Source organism: Lepidochelys olivacea, assembly GCF_965140295.1.
Source record: "Lepidochelys olivacea isolate rLepOli2 genome assembly, chromosome: 5".
NCBI lineage: Eukaryota > Metazoa > Chordata > Testudines > Cheloniidae > Lepidochelys > Lepidochelys olivacea.
The window spans coordinates 107,532,686-107,556,937 of NC_140415.1; the positions used below are offsets into that span (position 1 = coordinate 107,532,686).

The following is a 24,252-nucleotide window of genomic DNA, read 5'->3' on the forward strand; positions in this document are numbered from 1 at the left end:
CTAGTAAAGATGCATATAAATAAAAGTTTTGCCGTGTAACTTAGGATTTGTACTATGCATGCACCCTGTGTTTGAGCCTGGTCAGCTTGGGCACTGCTGTATGCCAAATAAAGGTACCTGAGCGATGAATTCCTGAGTTGAACTGAGTTTTTGGGAACCGAGTAGAAAAGGGTCTCGGAGTATCCCAACAGCATATAGAGCCTCAAAGGAATAGGGATCATCCCCATGTTCCCAGCAAGTGCTCCCTCCCCCTTTCTCATGTGACTGTCCCAATCACAGCCAGTCATATTAAGTTTCCCACCCAGTGGCCCACACGGGTAGCAATAAATCTTGCAAAGTATCATCAGCAAGAACAAACCATACAGAGATAGTTGAATGAATTAATGCAAAATCAGCTTCCCCTCCTCCTGTAACTGGGGCTAATTGCTATAAAATAACAGTAAAGTTTCTTTGTAAGTCAAAGTACATATTTTGAATTATAATGTAGTTAAATAATACGTATAACTTTTAATATTTATTCTAAATATGAACAACAATAAATATAGGACCCAGTCCTGCAGTTCTTATTCATTCAAAAGTCCCTCTAGTTTACAAGGAAATTTGGCATGAATGAAAGTTGAAAGATTAGACTCAAAACTAGATATGGATGTGAAATGGTTTCCCCATCCTATGTGAATTTTAATTTAAAAAATATTCTATCAGAAACTGGGACAAAAGAAGTTGAGAAAGCAAAAACAATTTCATGAACTGATCATTTAAAAAAAAAATCAGATTGTATCAGTTCAAAAGACTTGTTTCAATAATTTAAAAACTTTTAGATTTTGACCTTTATTTTAAACACTTATTTTTAGTATAAATTAACTAAAATTTTGAAATTAAAGTCATTTTTCACCAAAAATGAAACTTCATTTCCACCATTTCAAAACTTCCTCTTCTGATTTTTAAAAAAAAGATTAATAAAAACTTTCATGTGGACAGTTTCAATTTTGACAAATCGGCATTTTTGGAAAAAAAACAAACAAAACGCTTTGTAGGAAAATTCCTGACCAGTTCTACTGAAAACCAGAATAACAATAAGGGCACCTGGCCATGCTGTGATTGTCATAAATATAAGGGGAAGGGTAAACCCCTTTGAAATCCCTCCTGGCCAGGGGAAAGCTCCTCTCACCTGTAAAGGGTTAAGAAGCTAAAGGTAACCTCGCTGGCACCTGACCAAAATGACCAATGAGGAGACAAGATACTTTCAAAAGCTGGGAGGAGGGAGAGAAACAGAGGGTCTGTGTCTGTCTGTATGCTGGGTCTTTGCCGGGGATAGACCAGGAATGGAGTCTTAGAACTTTTAGTAAGTAATCTAGCTAGGTATGTGTTAGATTATGATTTCTTTAAATGGCTGAGAAAAGAATTGTGCTGAATAGAATAACTATTTCTGTCTGTGTATCTTTTTTGTAACTTAAGGTTTTGCCTAGAGGGGTTCTCTATGTTTTTGAATCTAATTACCCTGTAAGATATCTACCATCCTTATTTTACAGGGGGGATTTCTTTATTTCTATTTACTTCTATTTTTTATTAAAAGTCTTCTTGTAAAAAACTGAATGCTTTTTCATTGTTCTCAGATCCAAGGGTTTGGGTCTGTGGTCACCTATGCACATTGGTGAGGCTTTTTATCCAACATTTCCCAGGAAACGGGGGGTGCAAGTGTTGGAAGGATTGTTCATTGTTCTTAAGATCCAAGGGTCTGGGTCTGTAGTCACCTAGGCAAATTGGTGAGGCTTTTTACCAAACCTTGTCCAGGAAGTGGGGTGCAAGGTTTTGGGAAGTATTTTGGGGGGAAGAACGCGTCCAAACAGCTCTTCCCCGGTAACCAGTATTAGTTTGGTGGTGGTAGCGGCCAGTCCAAGGACAACGGGTGGAATATTTTGTGCCTTGGGGAAGTTTTGACCTAAGCTGGTAAAGATAAGCTTAGGAGGTTTTTCATGCAGGTCCCCACATCTGTACCCTAGGAGTTCAGAGCGGGGGAGGAACCTTGACAGTGATAGTTAAGGATCTTTCAGTTACAGCGAAAACTCCTATTCCTTTGGTCTTATGGGCCACAAGAATTGCATACCAAATGAGACACATAATTCAAATAATCCAGTATCCTGTCTCATACACTGGCCAGAACCAAATACTTGAGAAGAAGGTGAAAGTAGTAGTAGACAATGATGGAAACGCCTTCGTAACATAAAACAGTTAGTAGTTGTCTTATGCCTTGACATTGGCAGATTTATAGCCTTTCTTTAAAAAAAAGTATCAAATCTAATGTAATTCTGAATGCTTTTTTTAAACCATATAAATGTCAAATTCTTCTCTAATTCCTGCTGAACTCTTAGCCTTATTGATACCACATGGCAATGAGTTCCATGAATTAATTGTGTGACATGTAAACAAATATTTCTTTTTATAGCTTTTCAATAGGTTTCCTTCTGTTTTATTGAGTATCCCCTGGTTCTCATATTATCAGTAAGGTAAGGATAATTAGTAGAGTTAACTAGTAGTAAAATAACTTAGATGCTTAACTGCCACTTTTGGCACCTGAATCCCAAAATCAGGCCCACTGGGATTCACAAAACTCCCACTCAGCTGCCCCAAGTCCTGTAGATGCCTAAATTCACTCAGCACCCAATTTTTTAAACAAAAAAGTGGTAGGTGCATAAGTTTACGTCTTAGCATCTGGACACCTAAGCAATGTACCAACTGGGAAAAGATAGGTGTTCCTTTGCCTAACTCACCTGCAGGGCCTGATCCAATCAGTGTGTTAAGACCTCAGCTACCATATCTGACCCCTGTAGATAAGCTTACACAAAACAGCTGGCCATGGGGCAGATCCCAGTTCAAACCTTTTCTCTCCCACAGGTGTAGCGGTAACTTGGACCAGGGGTGTTCCACATACCCGGTTAGTATCCTAATCACTGAGCTAAAAGTTATGAAGGTGCTCCTCCTCCTCTTCCTTTCCACCTTGCTTCTTGCTAAAATGGTGTATGCACCTAATCCCAAGAGAGGTTTGCAGTTGAGAATCCCAACTGCAGCCTGGATTTAGGTGTCTATCTCCAAGAGAGGGGCAGGGCTTAGTACACAACTTTTGGATTGGCATCTCCTATTAGCTACCTTAGGTGAGGAGCCACTTAGCGTGCTGGCTTTTGTGAATCCCATTCTGAGGTGCCTATCTTTTCCTATTCTTTGTATAGGGATCCCAGACACTGAACTCAGGCTTTGTGAATCCCAGTGATTTTCTAGGAGCCTAAAAGTTAGGTGTGGTGACACTCAGCATCTCCATGCCAAAGTTCCTTTGTGAATCTAGCACTTAGTGTTTGAGCTACCTTCTCTATATCATCCATTACTAGGGTGACCAGATGTCCCAATAAAATTGGGACTTTCCCGATATTGAGCATTTTGTCCTGCGTCCTGACCAAAGCATGGTCGGGACACCATTTTTCCCGATATTTTGTTTCGGGCGTGTTTTTTCTTCTCCCCTGGGCGGCGGTGACAGGCAGGGGGTGCTCACCCGGTGGTGGTCCCAATATTTTGTATTTAGCATCTTGTCACCCTATCCATTACTGTATATGCTTCTATCATATCCCCTCTACTATGCAATCTCAGTCTTTTCATGCCTCTAATCATTTCAGTTCCCTGTTGGAACCCCCTCTTATTACTGTTATATCTTTTTGGCAGGTAAGGTGACTACAAGTGAACACATATTTGAGCCAGTTCACTGATTCTTAATTCAAAAGCAACTCAACTGGCTCTGTTTCTGCCTTCCACCTTCTCTCAGCAGTAGAATCCACCATTAAAACTCCTCATTTTCAGCCTCAATTTAAAAATACATGCTTAAAAGTAATTTTCATTCATTGCCCTCCTCACTCAGCTGCATTCACCCATGCTTTATCTCTTATTCTGATTCACAGGTGGTATAGAAGACTGATATAAAAATCATGTCCTCCTCTCCCCATACACATCACATAGTGATTATTTCAGTTCCAGTTTACAAAAAATCTCTCTTTGAAAGATCCAACTACTTAATCCCCTGCGTTTCCTGAAGGGTTTAATGGTGCTCTCTCTGAATCAGATTAGCACGACGGCTGTAGGATTTGGTCCAGGACAAAGAGTTGAGAGATCCCAACTGTGACTGTGAAAACCCAGCTATTGGCTAAATCCTGCAATCACTATTTCTTAATCAGTCATATCTCCTGTTGATTTCAATCGTAGTTTTGAATGAATGATGAATGCAAGATTTGGCCCTATAAATAGCATTTTACAGACCTGGGTAAATCAGAAGTAAAGCTAATGGACATAAGGATGAATAGTCTTGCATTTTATATTATAATGTATAATTTTTCTTTTCATTTAAATCACTTTTAGATGATCATTTACTGAAACAGCATACTGTTTATCAACTAACGGACACTGACAGTGAAAGAAATTCCCAAGCAGAACTTAAACACCTTTTTAAAAAAGCTACTTATAACAAAAGATTTGATTTGGGAATATCGAACAATACCCTAAATAAAACTGCATGAGAAGACAATTTGTACAGCTTTAAGATGCAAACTGGTGTACACTGAAGTTATGATACACATTTGAAAGAAAAAGTTCAATTACTCTATAAGAATTTTTTTTTTCATCTCCTTTATTATGAACTATTTGTGACCCCATTTAAGGAAGATTTCTCAGGGGATACTACCCTGTCAGGATGAATTCAGTTCAAGTGACAGTTGGTGTATACTGTACTGACTTTGGCTTGTGTGCTGAAAGAAGTTAGCTTGGGAGATTTATAGCCGAAGATTGAATCTAGCAGTTCACCATAAACTCAATTTATCATCAGACATTACCTTATAAGATAGTTCCACAAGGTAGAAAAATTATGCGGCAGGTTTCATTAATTCTTTGGCATATGTGACTGGGTTCTAAGGATATATAGCTTCAACATGAACATTTCATTGTGGATTGACTTTATTACCTACAGTTCACATGAACATATGCCCATAAATCTTATAAATGACAAAAGCAGCATCCCAGGGCAGTTTTTCCTGTTAAGTTGCTAACCTAAAACAGCAACTTATTTCCCTAACCTATTAACTCAAAAGCAGGCTTGCATTATGATCCAAACCCACAAAGACTATACAGCATTAGATTCATGAAAATTGCATAGATATACATAAAATCAGCTCAAATACCAAACACAGCTCTACTACTCCACACATATTTGAATATATTAAATGGGTTATCTCCATGATCCAGGGTGGCATCTAGAATTAATGGGAATCCACAGAACAGATAATGCACATGGTAAAACTCATGGAGACAGGATCTAGTCTAGAGCTTTCAGTGTCACACTCTCAGCTGTGGAACTCCTTCCTATCATAAATTCAGCTGGTCATATAAAATGACCTGGATCATCCAAAATTTTGATCTTTCAGTCAACCAGGAAATAGAAAAGTTGTGCAGATCTCAAAGATCCTTAGGGTTGGGATTTAACCAGAAAGTTGTTGGACCAGTCTAATTCCAATAAATCAGCACCCAAACTCAGGAGATAAACCTATCTATGCTGCAGTGCCTGGGGATGTCAGAAATATGAAAGCTGATTTGTTCGATGGACAAGGACTTTTTTTTTTTAGTGCACACAAAGCTAGTTGTTGAGGGTTTTTTTGGTGGGTTTTTTTGGGCAGAGGGTGCTGTGTTTTTTTTTAATATTATCTGCCTTTGTAGATGTGGTTATTATGGAGTCAGCAATTTGTTACATGATTTTGTCTGACCATGTCTAAATGTATCTGGTTGATCTGTGTGAGACTTTTACCGTACAATATGAATTTGCTACTTTAATGCCTATTATATATCATGAAAACTCAAGACACTGAGTTAACTATTTAAAAACATTTCGCTTACTAGGAGAATTAGATATAAAAGACAACACTGAGTTTCATAAACTATACACTAGAATGGAAGAGAGTTTGTATTTTCCAGCTAGAGCAATGCTACCTCAAATTCTAGGAGAAGTTGATGAATTGCCTAAATCTTTGGTTGATTGCCACAGATATTCCAATCCTGCTTTCTTAGTAGTGAAATATGGCTATATGCCCTTACAGTTTCTGTAGAATATTATTTAACTACACTTTTGCCTGAGGGTTGATGGCTTTGGATGTACTTGGGACTTTAAAACAGCCAATTTCATAAAGCCGAAAACAATTATGAGCCAAATTAGCTAAGAGGAAGAATATAATAAGAAAATGTGAATGAGAACTGGAAATCATTTAAGAATACATTATTAGAGGCACAAAAAATACTATCACTTAGGAAGAAGGATGTATTAGTTAAAAAGCCAACCTGGGTTAGAGAGGAAGAGAAGGCAGCTATAAAATAAATAAATAAATATAAATCAGAAGTTGGGAATTGGGACACAAGAGGAAAAAAAAAAAGTCTATGGCCAGCAGTGTTAAGGACAATAAGGAGGAGTTTTTTAAAGTATTTTAGAAACAAAAAAGAATCCTGACCATGGTATCAGTCCATTACTAGATGAAAACTTGTCAATAATAATGCACAAAAGGCAGAAGCATTCAATAAATATTTCTGTTCTGTATTTGAGGAAAAAGAGAGTAGATAGCCTCATCATATGGTGACAGCACTCTTTCCATTCCACTAGTATCTCTGGATGCTGTTAAACGGAAACTACTAACGTCAGACCTTTTTAATTCAGCAGGTCCAGATAACTTGCATCCAAGAGTTTTAAAAGAGATGGCTGAAGAGCTTTCTGGGTCTTTAATATTGATTTTCAGTAAATTCTGGAAGACTGAGTAGATTCCAGAAAACTGGAAAAAAATCTAATCTTTTGCACCCATTTTTTTAAAAGGGTAAATGGGATGACCCAATTAATTATATGCCTGTCAGCCTGATATTAATCCCAGGTAAAATAGTGGAGCAGCTGATACAAGACTCTATTAAATCAAGAATTAACGGAGGGCAATGTAATTAATGCAAATCAACATAGATTTATGGAAAATACATCCTATCAAACTAACTTGATATTTTTGATGAGATTATAAATTTGATTGATAAAGCTTATAGTGTTGATGTAACAGACTTCTGAAAGGCTTCTGATTAAAAAACTAGAATATAAAATTAACATGGTATAACCCACACACCTTCTGGGTGTTCTGTCCCATCTGGTGGCACCGACTCCACTTAGAGAGAGTTAAATGAGTCCACTCTATAGCCTTAGCTAGGAGGCATCTGTCTTTTAGCTCATCCACTAAGCTCCAGAGGTCCCCGGTTCGATCCTGCCCACCGACGACCGGGATCTGTTGGCGTTACAATGGTACACGCTAAATGGACTAAAAACTGGCTAACTGATAGGTCTCAAAATGTAATTGTAAATGGGGAATCGTCATCAAGCAGCTGTGTTTCCATGGGGTCCTGCAGTGATCATTTCTTGGCCCTATGATATGTAACATTTTATCAATGACCTGGAAGAAAACAAAATAATCCCTGATAAAGTTTGCTAGGGGAGTGGTAAATAACAAAGAGAAGAGGTCACTGATTAAAAGCAATCTGAATAGCTTGGTTGCTGGGTGCAATCAAGCAATATGCATTTTAACATGGCTAAATGTAAATGTATACATCTAGGAGCTAAGAATGGAGACAATACTTACAGAATGGGGACTCTATCTTGGGAAGCACAACTCTAAAAATGATCTGGGGGTCACGGTAGATAATCAGCTGAACATAGTTCCCAATGCGATGTTGTCACCAAAAGAGCTAATGTGATCCTGAGATGCATAAAAAAGTAACTCTTGCTTAGGAGCAGAGAGGTTATTTTGCTTCTGTATTTGGCAAGGGGAAGATCATGGATAGAATCCTACATCCAGTTCTGGTGTCCACAATTCAAGAAGGATGTTGATAAATTGGAGAGGATTCAAAGACGACCCGTGTGAATGGTTAAAAGATTAGAAAACATGCCGTATAGTGATAGACTCAAAGAGCTCAATCTGTTTAGTTTAACAAAAAGGTTAAGGGAGTGATTTGACTAGTCGAAGTATCTGCATGGGGAAAAAATATTTAATAATGGTATCCTTCAGTCTAGCAGAGACAAATATAGTGCAATCCAATGGCCAGACGTTGAAGCTAGATAAATTTAGACTGGAAATAAAGTGTGAAATTTTGACAGTGAGGGTAATAAAACCATTGAAAATTTACACAGGGTTGTGGTGGATTCTCCATCATTAACACTTTTAAAATCAAGATTATATTTTTAAAAGATATGCTCTAGAAATTATTTTAGGGATATTCTAGGGTTCTACAGGAGGTCAGACTAGGTGAACAAAGTGGTCTCTTCTGGCCTTAGAATCTATTAAATAAATCTAGCTGTCATTTGTCTGTCTGCTGAGAAAAGCCTAGGAATGAAAGGATTCACTGCTCAATTCTACAAAAACTTTTACCAGACCAGGTGCGAGGAATGTTTGTCAAATTGTAAGTGACACCAAACAATAAAGACTACCAGAGAAATTGAGGACAGTTATTCTTAAGAAAAGAAAGTCTCTTATTTTTCTCAAAACTATGGGTAAGTCTCACTAATTTATCAAAAAGTGTGATATCAGCAAAATTCCAGGAATTCTTCTTGCAAAAATGTTAGCACCATCTGATTACCTGTGAAAACCCACCTAAGTTAATCAATGGAGGACATCATCAGAAGATTATTAAATACAACCTACCAATCCAAGCAAATAGATGAACCAATCCTTTCATTGCCCACTGAAAAGGCATTTGACTGCAGTGAGTAGACATGTCATGCACTTCTGTTATCTGGATTGCAATACTGCTCAAAGGTTCCAATAAGAATCTGGGCAGCAACATGCTAAATGCTGCACAAACACTCAGATAAACAAGGTTCCTGCCCTGAACAGTTTACAACACAATTTAAAAACAAAATACAGAAAGGTTGGAGAATGTATGGCAAAGGCAATGAAAATAAAGTCAGGTGCTTACATAGATTTAGCTATTGAGAAACTTGATGGTTCCAAAATCATTCTATAGATGTTTAGCAAGTTACGTTTTGGAAATAACTAAAGTATAAATATTCTATACTCTCATCTAAGAATGGTATTGCGAATGAACAGACATCGTTCAGAAGATTTTAACCTTGGTTAAGGTACTCCTCAAGGATGTCCACTTCCATTCCTTGTGACTTTTTTACCAGCCATAAAATCATTAGCTATTAAATTCCAGCCAGGGTGCTTTAGGCTTTCAGATAAAGCACAGCATGCAGAAACTATGGCTGTATGTAAATTACATTATGGTTAGGAGGTCACATATTTGAGGTCACAATATCAATTGTCCAAAATTAGAAAGGATGTTACTGTTAAGAAATAGGATTAAAAATTTATAGGAATGGAAACAGATGTTTTCCATATTTTCCCAAATTATTTATTATTCTCAAAAGGCAATAATAATCTCCTTTTTGCCTTTAAGTAATTCTTGCCCTGCTCTAGAACAGCGTTTTTCAAATGCGGCCACCATGGCCACACACGGCCACCAGGGGCTTTTCTTGTGGCCACAGCCTTGTGGGCTGTGTGTCGGAGGGGGAAGGGGGTGAAGGGGGGATTAACAGCCCCTCCCTCTCCCTGTTGCTCTTGGATGCACCACCTTGGTGTTGGTTGCTGGGGCTGCCAGCAGGGGTTGGGCCCTGCCCCCCTCTGGAGATACCTGGAGCACAATGCTGGAGGAGCAGGCAGCTGGTGAGTTCCCACCATCTCAAGGGTGGTGGGGCTCAGGCTTTGGACTTCAGTCCTGGGGTGGTGGGCTGGCAGGCTTTGGCAGCGGGGCTTTGGCCTCTAGCCCCCCACTGCCTCCCCTAGCCCCTCTTCCAGGACTTAAATTTGTCCCCAGGCCTGGCAGGGCTAAGTAAGTCTGCTGTGAAAGTGAAAAGTGATATTTATATGTTAATATCACTTTTAACAACAGACTTATTAGCTAGCAATCAATAACTTACAATGATTTGGACGTATATATGTGCATATTTATTTGTTTTTCTTAAAGCTAATTAAGTATTTTAGGAAAAAGTGTGAGAGCAGCCCCCATCAAGAGTTAGTGGCCGCACTCTGAGGACACCAAAAATTTTGTCCTGAGAACCCCTGCTCTAGAACTACCACAGCAATTATTCAAAAACAGATGCAAAACCGTCCTGAAAATTGCAAAAGCACATTTAAAAGCAGCTACGACTATGCTACAAAGAAAAAAGGGGAAGATTGTAACTGGCCCACATTGGATGCTAGAGGACAGGAAAAGGTGTAGAAGCCTCCTACCCTTATCCTATGGGTCACTTTGAAGAGTCATAATTACGGTGAGCCAATGCTGGGCTGCCCAAAGTGGGCAGCAGATGTAAATGGTAGGTTGCTGTTGTGGGTTAAGGTACTAATGCATAACACAACAGGCATTCAATTCCTGGCCCTGCCACAGACTGTGTGTGACCTTAGACATGCCACTTAATCTCTCAGTGGCCCCCTTTCTGTAAATATGGGGATACTAATACAATCTAAACAGACAACTCAGAGAAATGAAGCAAGTCCTTGGGCCAGAGATTAAGTTTTACTGTGTATATGTAGAGTGCCTAGCACAATGGGGTACTGATCTTAGTTGAAGATTAGCAGCACTTCCATAAAATAAAATAATCATGGTGGCAGTTCTGCTGCATTCCGCATTCTCCAGGGACTCAGGAAGAGCATGGCTGAGGAAATCCTCTTGACACCCTCTATTCCCCCACTGCAATACACACCCATTAAACAACAATGGTGACAGGTTTCAGAGTGGTAGACGTGTTAGTCTGTGTCAGCAAAAACAATGAGGTGTCCTCGTGGCACCTTAGAGACTAACAAATTTAATTGTTATGCCCAGATAAATGTGTTAGTCTCTATGGTGCCACAAGAACTCCTTGTTGTTTAAACCACAATGCAACCCTAAATACAAAAAGCTTTAAATCCAATAGAAAGAAAGACAAAGGAAAGAGACATAACCAGTCTCAGTACTACGAAGACAGAAACGTGTGCACAACCTGTTGGAAAAGCATATTTCGAAGTAGTTATTAATGGTACACAATCGAGCTGGAAGGGTATATCAACTGGGGTCCCATAGGAATCTGTCCTGGATCCAGTTCTATTCAGTAGCTTCATAAATGGTATACAGAGAACACTTATAAAGCTTGCAGATGATACCATGCTGGGCGGGATTGCAAGCACTGTGGAGGACAGAATTAGAATTCAAAATGATCTTGACAATCTGGAGAAATGGTCTGAAATAAATAGGATGAAATGCAATAAGGGCTAATGCAAAATATTACACTTAGGAAGGAATAATCAATCACACAGATACAAAATTGGAATGATGGCCTAGGATGGAGTGTTGCAGAAAAGGACCTGGGAGTTAGAGTGGATCACATACTACAGGGGTTCTCAAACTGGCAGTTGGGAAACCTCAGGGGATCAGGAGGTTACTATATGGGGGGGTCACGAGCTGTCAGCCTCCACCACAAACCCCACTTTGCATCCAGTATTTATAATGGTGTTAATATATATATAAATTTATGGGGAAGGGGGATCGCACTCTGAGGCTTGCTGTGTGAAAGGGGTCACCAATACAAACGTTTGAGAATCACTGACACACTACATAGGAGTCAACAATGTAACACTGTTGCAAAAAAAGCAATCATCATTCTGGGATATATTAGCAGGAGTGTTCTAAGCAAGACATGAGTAGTAATTCTTCCACTCTACTCAGTACTGATTAGGCCTCAACTGGAGTATTGCGCCCAATTCTGGACATTTCAGGAAAGATGTGGAAAAACTGGAGGAAGTCCAGAGGACAATTAAACAATTAAACATCCAGAAAATGTGACCTATGAGGAAAGATTGAATAAAATCAGGTTTGTTTAGTCTGGAGATGAGAAGACTGAGGGGAGAACATAGAATATCAGGGTCGGAAGGGACCTCAGGAGATCATCTAGTCCAACCTCCTGCTCAAAGCAGGACCAATCCCCAATTTCCTTTTTTTTTTTTGGTCCCAGATCCCTAAATGGCACCCTCAAAGATTGATCTCATAACCCTGGGTTTAGCAGGCCAAAGCTTAAACCACTGAGCTATCCCTCCCCCCATGACATGATATCACTCTTTATAACAACCACTTAATATTACACACAGCAGACTAGCCTCATACCAAATAGACCTTCTTGAGTCCTACGTGGACTTGTGGTCCATAAATCCAGCCCCACACCTACTGTCAAAAAGTTCAGATTTGCAGACCAGGTTCTGGACCATGTCTAATCCAAACCTTACAAAAGGTTCACCTTTGAATCAGTGCATAGAATGGTCTGAAACAATGTAGTTCTTAGAATTTTCAAAGCCTGGTTCATCCATCTCTAATGTGGCTTCCTCTAGTGGAACATCACCTTTTCAGGTGCAGTCAGCTGTTTTAAGATCCAATCATCTGTGAAGATTTGCTTCCATGAAAAGTTGATTGGCAGGGTAAGAGTAACAAGTTATATCAGTAGATCAGTTTTGAAGCCACAAAGCCCTACATGTATCACTGATGATGCCAGAGAGCAAGCATATAGGGATGCCATTAGTAACAGAGGAAACACTTTTCTCAGGCCACTTTACCTAATTTCAGGCAGTGACAAGACTATTTTCGTCAGGAACCAGATGAGTTCATGAGAACTACAGGGCAGAATACATACAAGTCCATAATACTATCTAAGGTCTACTGCCACTGTATTTTTCTTTCACAAGAAGCCTGTAAATTTCCAGAACTGTCATCAGTAATAGTTATTTTATACTTTATACTTTAAAGATGCAATGGATGTCAAAGTTTCGTTGACAAACCACTTAGAAAAATTGCTCTTACTGATTTTATACAAACTTATAAGGCATTAGAGACATTCTTCTGGAAACATCCATCCATTTCCGATATTTTTGACAGTGTAACATGAACGAGTTAAATAATAACAATTATTAATAAAATAGCAAGTTTCATTTCAATGCCTAAATCCCTGAATTAAAATCTGAAATTCTGCAGGAAAACTAAGATTTAAAAGCAATCAGTCTGGCTGACATATGAATGTCATCAAATTTGAACAGTTATGCCTGGTCAAAAGAATGTCCCCATGAAAATACCGGCTTCTCTGAATTTGAAAGTTAGTTTAAAAGGATATAGAACTTGGAGAAACCACAAATAGATTTCTACGCCTAATTAGCTTGAATCAGGAAAATAAGAATATAACAGGTATATAAACCTCAAATCTACTGGGCAAAAATAATGATGGGCCTGAACACAATCTCTGAATCCAAATACTCTCAAATTTACAGAGTTTGTGTCTGGATCCTAATTTCAGAGATATCACCATTCTCCATATTAGACCTTAAAAACCCAGAATCCGAGCACTACTAACATTTTGCAAAAGTTTGGATCTGAAGCTACTTTTTTGGTTTGCCCCCCTTTAAAAGGAGAATGGAGCTAATAGGTATTTGTTGTTTATGTGCACTTATACATTCAACCACCTTGTTCTCTTACTCAGATTTAAATTTTCTGACAAAGGCCTTTGGAAACAAGTGTTTTGACTCCTAAGAAGGGCAAAATATCTTAAGTGCATGGTGTCTTTTCCTGATTTGGAGGCAAAAAGTTCACTTCAACCTTAGGGGTAGAAACATTCCCAAGTTGAGGTGACCTCAGGACCGGCTCTAGGCACCAGCAAAGCAAGCACCTGCTCTGGGCGGCACATTTCCAGGGGCGGCATTCCGGCCATCCTTTGGGGTGGGGGGCAGTTGCGCTCTCGGAGCTGTGCCACTTAGAACGGGCGAGGGTGCCATGCCCCCAGCTGCGGTGGGAAGGGGAAGCCCCATCCCCGGGGTGCTGAGCTGCCAGGGCCCAGCCACTACCTGGGGAGGAGAGGGCGAGTCCTGCCAGGGAGCCGGGGCTGCGCGGCCTCCTCTGCGCACTGGCTGCTGCGCTGCCTTGTGCCACCCCTTATATTGGGGCTTCTCTGCGAGGCCGGGCAGGGGAAGGGGGAAAGCCCCTGCAGGCGCTGGGAGAAGGTAACATCACTCCCTCCTCCTCCAGCGCCGCCTGCGTGCCCCAGCCCCACCGGAGCTTGGGGCAGCAATTTTTTTGCTTGGGGTGGCAAAAAACCTAGAGCCGGCCCTGGGTGACCTCAGGGGCAACATCATAATTCAGACAAAAATAATCATAAGTTGTCACTGTGATGGGAATTTACAGTAGTTGCCATACCTATTCCATGCTATTAAACCATTTGAATATGCCATTATAGTCTTGAAGCCTCTGTGACAGTGAGGAGTGAGTAAAAAAAAGAGGCACCTTGTCAATAAAAATCCCTTAGGTGATCAACAGCTGGTCCAAAATTTTCAAACAAGAAGTGTTTTTGTTGAAAAATGGCCTTTTATCAAGAATGAAAAAAGTGATGAAAACCTGATTTTTATAAAAAACATTACAGAAAAATCCATGATAATTTAGAGAAAATATATTACCATGTTTCAGTATTTAAAAAATTCAATCCACTCTAATACTGAGGTACATGCTGAGGCCACTAACTGAAAAATAATACACCATGTGATACACTATTCTTCCTACATGCAAAAAGATTTTAGGTGTTGAACCAATGCAGGGCACTGAAATAATCTATGTCTATTAAGTGACACAGACCTAGACATGTTTTGGCTAAAATAAATGCAATAAAATATTAAAGATTCACAAAGGTCTTTGTAGAAATAAATCATAATCCAATGGTGGATACGGGCATAAAGGCATGTATGATGAGGTGTACAGGCTCTTCAGGATTCATCAAGAGAACAAACGTGAGCCCAAAGCAACCTTCCCAGTGCTCATTCCTGTATATAAGACCAATTACTCCTATATCTATTGCAGGGATGTACCCAGGACCATGTGGGCTCCTTTGTGAGATGGTCCTTATTACCCTGCCAGTCCTTGTTACAATAGGCGCTGAAACTAGGAGTGGGGGTGGGGGGTGCCTGCCGCACCCCTCTGTCTTGAAGTGGTTTCCATTATATACAGGGTTTACAGTTTGGTTCAATGGCTCTCAGAACCCCCACTATAAAAATTGTTCCAGCAACCCTGCTTGTTACCCAGCAAGAGGTGCATAACCTGCTGGCCTTCTCTGAGACAATCTACAGGAGAACTCCCCCGAAGAGCTTGGAAAGATTTATGTATCCTTTGGACTGTTTGTTTATAATTTGCTAGTTAGAGTTTGAGAGTAAGAATGGGAAAGAGATTCTTGGCCTAAATTAAAGAGATTGTCAATTTGTTTTATGTTCTCTTAAAGGCACCCCAGGATGGGGGATAATGGGGACAGCCAGAATCCAGAGTGTCCAGTGTTGCTTCTTCAAGTAGCAAAACCACAAGCCTAGTACAAGGTTAAACAAAAAGCTGAGCTGTATCTAACAGTGGAATAAGTGGAAGGTGGGACGTGATATAGGACCACTTCCCTACACTCTAAAATACATGTATTACATGAATGTCCTGAGTAACAGAAGACACAATAAAAATATATTTGGACACTTATTAGTAATTAACTTCTTAAAAAAATAAGTGGAAATGGTGCTCCAGCACACACTCTTATCATAACAGGTTCAGGCCACTTAAATATATCCTGAAAAAGTTAACTGGTATACATGAAGGATCATCCATATAATGGCAGCTTAAAACAATATTCATTAAGGTTGTAACCAAAACCTACATTAAATGTTTAATTAACTACAGAAGCAGTCAATTAAAAATATGAAATTAAACAGCTAATTACTCTCTCCCATCGTTGTGATCCTATTTTATAGGCTACAAGATGTAGTTGGTGGTTTTAATCTACTCCTGTTCTGTCCTTGACATTTATAAAATACACTCAAGATCAAATACAGCACATATTAATTATTATTCACCATTACTGAATATATAAGTTATTCATTTAACATCAGAAGTGAAAGGATTATTGTTCTTAAATGGATTTATCAGACCTCCTGCAGTTCATTGTTCAGTGAATGGAAATAGGTTTCTGCTTAACTGTGCACAGAACCTAATGCATTTCTAAGCCTATACTTTGCACTCCATTGACCCAGAAATAGCTTATTAACACAAAAAAAACAACAAAAAACAAAACTTTTTGCAAACAATCTCTCAGAACGAAGGTTATTTGGTTCATATGCCTGAATTTCAAACAAAGAAAATAATCATATTTTGACTAGTTATGTTTCTAACCAGAATAAAAGAAGAGAGAAGAACGTACCGGTCATATTCGGTAACTCATTACTTGTCAATTACAGAGAAACGGAAAATCCAGAACAGAGGACCCGCTCTGAAAGAAGAAGGGAAAAAAGCGACATGATAGTACATTGTACCGAAACTCAGTGTAAGAATGTAAAAACATACTGGGTGGCAGTGTGCCTATTTTAAACTCAGAGCTTTGTGGGAGATTTAGCACATTGTCACTGATCTATTAATTACTGCTTAGAGTCCTAATTAATGCACAGCAAATCCCCATGTTTAAAACCCTCTAGGTAAAGTCTGCAAGTGCTGGTTGGTTGTAGCTGTCCAAAGTGTGAGGGCCAGAGTCAGGGCTGGGGAGAATGCATACTGTTCCACAAAAAAACGCAAACAGCTTAAGCAAACTGGCAGCATGGCCCTGGAACCATACTGTCAAGGACTCCCATTCTTGTCCGTGGTCTCCCCTTGAAGTATTAAGGAGAAGTTCTGCATGGTGAAGGGGTGTGTGCTGGGGAGGGGTGAGAGGGCATTCAGCTGGTTTTTTTCCAGGCACAATCTGCACTGCCTCCAGCCCTAAATCTGGCTCTCACAGACATCTTTTGACCTGTTGTGAGCTCTCTGTGGGCCCAGGGAGTACGCAGGATGACGTTACTATGGTGGGGACATTCCGTACCCTGATCCAGGATGACAGGAAAAATCTCTCTCTTGATAATTACACATTGAAAAATCCTGCCCGGTATTGCCAACCCCAATTGTTCAAAAACATTAGTCAGGAACCCCAAATGATATATTTGCCTTCAAAAAATGAGATTTGTTTAAAAAACTAAAATTTGGGGTTCTTTTAATTGCCTTTGGTGTTTGAGCCTTTGAGGTACTCTTGGAGTACACTCAACCAAAATTTTCAAAACAGACTCATAATTCTGTCTCTCTCAGTTTTGGGGAAATCAATTTAAGACACTTTAGAGGGGCTTGATGTTTCACAAAGTGCTGATATTCCCATCTCATTTAAGTGTTTCAAGTTGGGCATCCAAAAATTGAGGTATCCCAAATCACTAGTCACTTAGGAAAATTTAGACCAGGAATGTTTAGGGAAACAGAAAAAAAAATAAACATACACTACGTGAGTAAACATATTTTTTCATCCATTACCTATAAGATGCCATGTTATAAAATACTTGTCAGTACCTGTTATTTCCCTTGTTTTGCCATGGAGAGGTGAAATTGCACTACATCTCTCTCTCTCAAAACAAAAAAACCCAACAAACACAAAACCCCAAAAACAAAATACCCCCCCAAACCCCAGAATTTCCTGCTCATGGAAAGTGACACACGGACAACACTAGAAACTGAGGTTTGGTATTTCTCCTCAGAACAATCATTGCGGCTTTTGACACAGTCAATCATAAGATACTGATTATCAGCCTAAGAGGTCATGGAGATGGTGGACTAAATCACAGCAATCTGGCTTCACTTGTGCCTCTCTGACAGAATGGCGTGCTAGGCATGTTTAGTTCGTCCCAAGTCCTATCACCTGTGGAGTCCCTGTCACTGTTCTTATTAAAGATCTATGTAATACTGTCAGGGAAGATTGAGTGACAACATGGACTACAATGTCACACGCACACCAGTGACAAACATCTCTATGTCTCCTCTTCTTACAGTGCTGGATAATGCTGTATCCTAAACATGCCAATGCCAAAACTAAATTGAAGCCTAGAAAGAAGATGGATGGATCAAGCTAAAGCCGGGTAAGATTGGTGGGAAGGAGAATTATTCAGTTATTTATTTATTTATTTTTGCGAACTGGCAAGAGCTACTGCTTCGCCCTCTAACAATGTAATTACGCAGTTTTGGGGTTCTGTTTGATTTACCGCTGCTCCTGCACAGCAACTTTTGCTCGAAGCACTTTGTCAGTCTTCCATTGTTACAGTAACCATTTCTTCTTGGACTATATGATCCATGCATTCTGCACCTCCAGAATACATTATTGCAAATGTACTACAGCAGCATTTCCAAGTACAGCATACATCACATGGAGGATGAAGCTTGGTTATCCCCTCGTAAGTGGGACAGCCCCCCAAAAAGCACATTTCACTAGTGTTTAGCAACATATACTGGCTTACTGTTCAGCTCTGGATTTGCTTCAGAATACTGTTTTTGATCTTTAAAATCTTTTAATGCGCTAGGATCCATCTCTTCTATGCCCCATCTCATAAGCTTTGATTAAATTGATAACAGTCCGTGGACCACAGCTCTCAGAGACCAAAGGTTATAGGCAGGGGAAGATCTTAGTTGGGCAATTCTCTGTCACCAGAGATCAGGAAGGGCCTACTCCTTGTCTCCTTTAGGGAATAACACAAGGCTCATCTCTCTGTGCAGGCCTTTAGCAAATAATGAAGCCACATCAGGTTCCCACAATGTACTCCTGGTTTCTATCAGCTCAAACAAGGAATATGAGGAGAAGGCAGGTCTCATCTCAGACAGAATTCAATGCAAATGTTATACAAGTATGTGGTGACTAAACAGGACACTCATGGATGCATTAGAAATGCAAAGATAGATCAGAAACAGCACAAGCAGTTCCACTGGAAACTTCTGAGCAATGTCCCCTCACTATTCCTCAACCATCATTTGGAGGGAGTGGGGATACTTACTGAGAAGGTATGGTAGTTTGGTCTCTTTGCCGCTTCAATTCTGCAGAGAATACCAGCAAGCAAGCCAGATAGGGGTGTGATTTTTTGTTGTTGTTTTGTTTTTTTATGGGCAGCTGTCCTCTAAAAACTGGACAGAAGCCACTTAATGTCCTCGCATATACAACTGTAGAGTGGTAAGAGCTGTAGATCACTAATGACCTGTTCTAGGTTTGAACTCATGACCTACAGGTAAAAAGGTTCCATGTACAATTACCAGACTCCTGAACAATATTGTCTTACTTTGGTGAGCTCAAAAGCATAGACTTTTATGAGAGTAGTGAAGCTAAATCATGTAGCACTTGAAAAAAAATAAAGCTTTTTGTCGTCCGACCAGAGTGTTTTCATGTAGTTATTGCTTATATGTGAATATTTAATCATATATGAGACCATATATAGTACACCATAACAATGCATACACCATTAATGCCATCCTATGAAGGAAACTCACTTAAGTAAAAGAAGTAAATAAAATCATCTTATGTGAATTATAAGAGTGTAAGCACACGTACAGAATGTGTTTTAATATATTTTAGAATAATTAAGTCAGCATGCCATTAGTTTAATTAAATTTTTTACACCTTCTTGATTAGACAGCTAGTTTAATGACATCTTCCACACTTTGAGCTGTGAAGTGTGGCTCATTTTAAAGTTCTGTAATGAGAAAGAAAATGTAAATCTGATGAACATCTTCTAGACAGACTAAAAAACAATTTCTAGTTTGTGGAAAAACAACAGAATCTGCAGATGATTAGCACTTTGCATCAAACACATTTAATATAGCATGATGTAATTGCTTTTTAAAAAGTAAAATTCCTCAATAAAAGAGAAGATTAAATAAATATCAGACAGATCAGTGGATAAGCAGACAGATTTAAAAATAATACATAGAAGATGTTCTCTTTCATGATTTAGAGATAACATCATTAGAAAGTAAAACGATGGGGTGAACGTAAGTGGTTTCTTGATGAGTGCAAAGACAGACTACTTTTTTAGTTATTAACTGGAAGAATATTTACCACAAGGCACAAAGGTGTAACTGTGGAGGATATGTACTATAACAGAAGGAAATTGTAGTTTTATGTAGCACAGGTATCCGTCTACAAATCAAAGGATAGGATACCAGTAGTGCATAGTGACTCTGTGCACAAACACAGCAGATATCGTGGTTCAAAAGAAATCACATTTTAAAAAAGCAGAACATGAGTCCAGTTTGACTGAGGGATGGGAGAGGTAATACTGAACACAGCATCAAGGTTATCCTCTTTCTTTTCACCCATGCAGAAAGTAAACATCTGTTGTGATTTTTAAACTCCACCTGGTCAACCACTAAGGCAGGCAAAAAGCTCTCTGTTTGGCTTTTGATGGTGCTATAATTCTGCCTTCTCATTCTTCATGCAGCGTATGAACAAACCCATTTTATGGGCACACAACTTTTCCTATAAGGGACATGCTTTTAACAAGAGATGGGTCATATTTTCTAAAATTGAGTAACCAGAAATCTGGTGTGAACTAGAATTTAAATAGAGTTAAAGTTACCTCTGTCAAAGCATCAAACAAGCAAAAGGGATGAAAATACATGAACTAAGTTCTATCCTCCATTCCAAGTGCAAGACTCCCACTGAAAAAGAACTAATGGCTCGGTGAACTTGGCTTATAGGAAATGTACACATTTTAAAACTGTACATCAATCCAATTTTCAAGAGAGCTCAGTTCCCATTTAGGTCCTGCATAAAGGGAACTGTTCATAGTGAACATCCCAGAAGGGATGCTCCTGTTATACAAACAAACCATCTTCCAAAACTGAATTAAATTTTGTAGTGTATGAGGCTGGTATCAGTTTCATTGGGTGAAGAAGTTGGAAAGTATGTAGTGAATGAGGCAGGGAACTTCAGGGAGAGAAAGGAGGGTCTATGGTTAAGGCAGTTTAATGCTGCCCTGGAAAGTTCAATTTTATCCCTGCCACAGCAGAGTTCTTATGTGATACTTGATGATGCACTTAAACCAACCTTTTCATACACAGTAACTAACTGTGTCTTCCCCATTTTCTGTGGGCCTGGTTTGAAACCCTGGGGCTGGTTTACAGAAGTGCTGAGCACTCACAGCTCCAACTGAAGTCAATGGGAGCAGTGCTTTGAACATATAAAGGGCAGTATAATGCTCCATACTCATCTCAGATTGGTCATCCAAAAGTAGTAGATACTTTTGACCTTAAACCCTCTTGTTCCCCTTGTAAAATGGGGATAATAGCTCATCTCACACTGGTGGTGTAAAAATTAAAAATTTAATTACAGTTTGTGAAGCACTCAAATATATTAGTGATGAATGCCATTGAAATGCCAATGTGGAAATCAATAATTCTGTCTTCAGAGGAGGGTTTGAATAGTGTGCAGTAAATAAGGCATGGGAGCACACATTGAACAATGAGCATAAAGCAAAATATGGAATAGCTGCTTACTAAGTGAGCGCTTTTTGTTCTGTGCACTAAATGAGAAAAGGGGTCTTGTGGAAAAATAGCATCTGATCATGTAAATATAGACTATCATAAATGCGCTGGGGGGGGGGGGGGTTCTGCATGACTGCACACCCACAGAAAACAGCCCCCTAAAGAATTTCTGTGCTTCCCTGCCGAAAACAGCAGGGAAGCAAAGGGAAGTCGTCTGAGGTGGAAATGACCATGGGCACAGTTGGGGGGTGGGGGGGAGGATTCCCCCTTCCAAGCAGAGGCAAGGCATGGGGGGCACATGGGGCTATGTGTCACTGCCCCCCTTCTGCAAGCACAGAGTTGCCCAGCTGAAGGAGGCTGCATCCCAGCTCCCCGGACTCTGCTTCTGAACGCCAGCTCCTGGGTCCCAGTGCCAGTCATGCTCCCCTTCTGTGTGTTGGGAGCGTGCAACAGTGAGTGCCTACGGTGGGGCTTGGTAAGGAGGGTTGGGGGAAATGAGGGCTGGAAGAGGGCAGGGGGAAGGGAATGTGGGAGTGTCCCCTCGGTGGCAGCAGGTGGGGCTCCTCCGTTAAGCAGGCCCATCTAACCTGCACCCTGACAAGCCCTACTCCACATACAACTGGACCTCTCTAATGAGCCCCCCACACCCAGATCCCCACCCCACTGATCCCCAACCAGCTGTGTCTGGAACCCCACCCCATCAAGCACCACTCCCCCAGCACTGAAACCTCGCACTGAGTCCCCAACACCCAAAGCTCCCTGCCGAACCCGAGATCCCCACACCCAGACCCCTCCGCTGAGCCCAATCACCATCACCTGGATCCCTGCAGAGTGCCATTGCCCCCGCACCCGGAAATCCACAATGAGCCCCCGTGCATCTAGATCTCCCACTGAGCCACACCCATGTTGCTCCTCACAGAAACCTCTCACCTTACACCTGGATTCCCCCTCATTAAGCCCCTCCACACTTGGATCCTGCTGGGCTGAGCCTGCCCACCCACACCTGGTACAGAGGGGCATGGCCCTGGGGTGTTTCTGGGGCACGCCCAGCCCTTGTACTGTGTCAGGGTCAGGTGCAGCCTCACTGCCGAGTCCCTGTACCAGGAAAGATGGGGGGCTTCAGGGTGATCTCCTATCTCAATGCAGCCAGTGGTCTGTGCTCCCCATTGCCACTCTGGAGCCACATTTATTGCCAAATAAAATTTGCATAACTGTAAAATATTATGGGCATAATTTTTAATTTTTTGGTGCAGAATTCTCTCTAGAGTAACTAGGGGGACAAATTAAGGTGACCATAAGTATTTGTATGCATGTGTTGTAATTTTATTATACTTGCATTTCATTCTGTTAACAACATTTAAAAATTAATACCATTTCATTTGGAAAAAATATATACTGAAACCCATTTACTCTAAGTGGCTGCAGGTTGCCCTTGCATCAACTGTTGCTCTAGGTCACTGTCCAACTTAACTTGTACACCTATACATCTAAAACCAGAATCCACCTTTCTATTAGTTTAGACAATCCACAAAGTTTTTGGAAAGCGCAGGGGACAATTTCCTGCTGCAAGTGCTGGAGGAACCAACTAGGTGCAGAGCTCTTCTTGACCTGCTGCTCACAAACAAACAGAGAAGAATTAATAGGGGAAGCAAAAGTAGATGGGAACCTGTGAGGCAGGGACCATGAGATGGTCAAGTTCAGGATCCTGACAAAAGGAAGAAAGGAGAGCAGCAGAATATGGACCCTGGACTTCAGAAATGCAGACTGACTCCCTCAGGGAACTGATGGGCAGGAACCCCTGGGAGAATAACACCAGGTGGCAAGGAGTCCAGGAAAGCGGGCTGTATTTTAAAGAATCCTTATTGAGATTGCAGGAACAAACCATCCCGATGTGTAGAGAGAATAGTAAATATGGCAGGCAACCAGCTTGGCTTAACAGTGAAATCCTTGCTGATCTTAAACACAAAAAAGAAGCTTACAAGAATCGGAAGCTTGGAGAAATGACCAGGGAGGAGTACAAAAATATTGCTCAGGCATACAGGAGTGAAATCAGGAAGGCCAAATCACAACTGGAGTTGCAGCTAGCAAGGGATGTTAAGAGTAACAGGCATTGAGTACATTAGCTTTTCCCACATTCTCTGTCACTAGGTTGCCTCCCCCATTCAGTAAAGGGCCCACACTTTCTCTGACAGGTATGTTAGCAACAAGAAGGTGGTCAGAGAAAGTGTGGGCCCCTTACTGAATGGGGGAGGCAACCTAGTGACAGAGGATGTGGAAAAAGCTAAAGTACTCAATGCTTTTTTTGCCTCAGGCTTCACGAACAAGACCAGCTCCAGGACTACTGCACTGGGCAACACAGTATGGGGAGGAGGTGACCAGCCCTCCGTAGAGAAAGAAGTGGTTCAGGACTATTTGAAAAAGCTGGACGAGCACAAGTCCATGGGGCCAGATGCACTGCATCCGAGGGTGCTAAAAGAGTTGGCTGATGTGATTGCAGAGCCATTGGCCATTATCTTTGAAAACTCATGGCGATCGGGGCAGGTCCCGGATGACTGGAAAAAGGCTAATGTAGTGCCCATCTTTAAAAAGGGGAAGGAGGAGGATCTGGGAAACTACAGGCCAGTCAGCCTCACCTCAATCCCTGGAAAAAATCATGGAGCAAATCCTAAAAGAATAGATTTTGAAGCACTTAGAGGAGAGGAAAGTGATCAGGAACAGTCAGCATGGATACACCAAGGGCAAGTCATGCATGGCTAACCTAATTGCCTTCTACAATGAGATAGCTGGCTCTGTGGATGAGGGGAAAGCAGTGGACGT

At 40.6% G+C, this 24,252-nt stretch overlaps 1 protein-coding gene across 2 annotated transcripts in view; it reads right to left on the reverse strand.

Moving 5' to 3' along the window:
• The window catches only part of PTPRD (protein tyrosine phosphatase receptor type D), a 1,732,979-nt gene that overhangs the window by 1,619,030 nt on the left and 89,697 nt on the right, over nt 1–24,252 (reverse strand). For both annotated transcript variants that reach the window (XM_084628881.1, XM_084628884.1), the window contains one exon: nt 16,322–16,390. The gene's annotated coding sequence lies outside the window, so the exon portion shown is untranslated. The remainder of the gene's footprint in view (nt 1–16,321; nt 16,391–24,252) is intronic.